This window comes from Penaeus monodon, chromosome 33 (assembly GCF_015228065.2).
Source record: "Penaeus monodon isolate SGIC_2016 chromosome 33, NSTDA_Pmon_1, whole genome shotgun sequence".
Classification (NCBI taxonomy): domain Eukaryota; kingdom Metazoa; phylum Arthropoda; class Malacostraca; order Decapoda; family Penaeidae; genus Penaeus; species Penaeus monodon.
Genome location: NC_051418.1, coordinates 27,716,699 through 27,717,023, shown reverse-complemented (window position 1 = coordinate 27,717,023; position 325 = coordinate 27,716,699). Strand labels below are relative to the sequence as shown.

The window sequence follows — 325 nt, the reverse complement described above, 5'->3', positions numbered from 1 at the left end:
TGACTAAGAGGGGGGAGAGGCACGGTGCAGAAGAAAACCAACCCCACCAAACACCAGAAGAACAGCGAGAAAAAAATAAGGCAGGAAGGGAAACTACCCTGGCATGTGGCCCGAACCACGCCTATTAAGGTAAGGGGAAAAAGCCTGACCCTGTACTTCATGAGCATTGTACCTGTATAAGGGTGGTGGTTAGAGTCGACGGTGCACTCGAAGAAAAGTCATACCTGCTCAGTCGTATGGACGTAGGGGTCAAGGAGCGACCAGGTGGAGGGGACGTTCTGATGTGTATGCGATGGAGAAGAGAAGATTATGGCAGGGAGTGGAG

The 325-nt window shown here is 51.7% G+C and overlaps 1 protein-coding gene across 1 annotated transcript in view; it reads right to left on the bottom strand.

Moving 5' to 3' along the window:
• Nucleotides 1-325, bottom strand: part of LOC119594321 (nephrin-like) — a 44,320-nt gene that overhangs the window by 533 nt on the left and 43,462 nt on the right. The window lies entirely within an intron of this gene.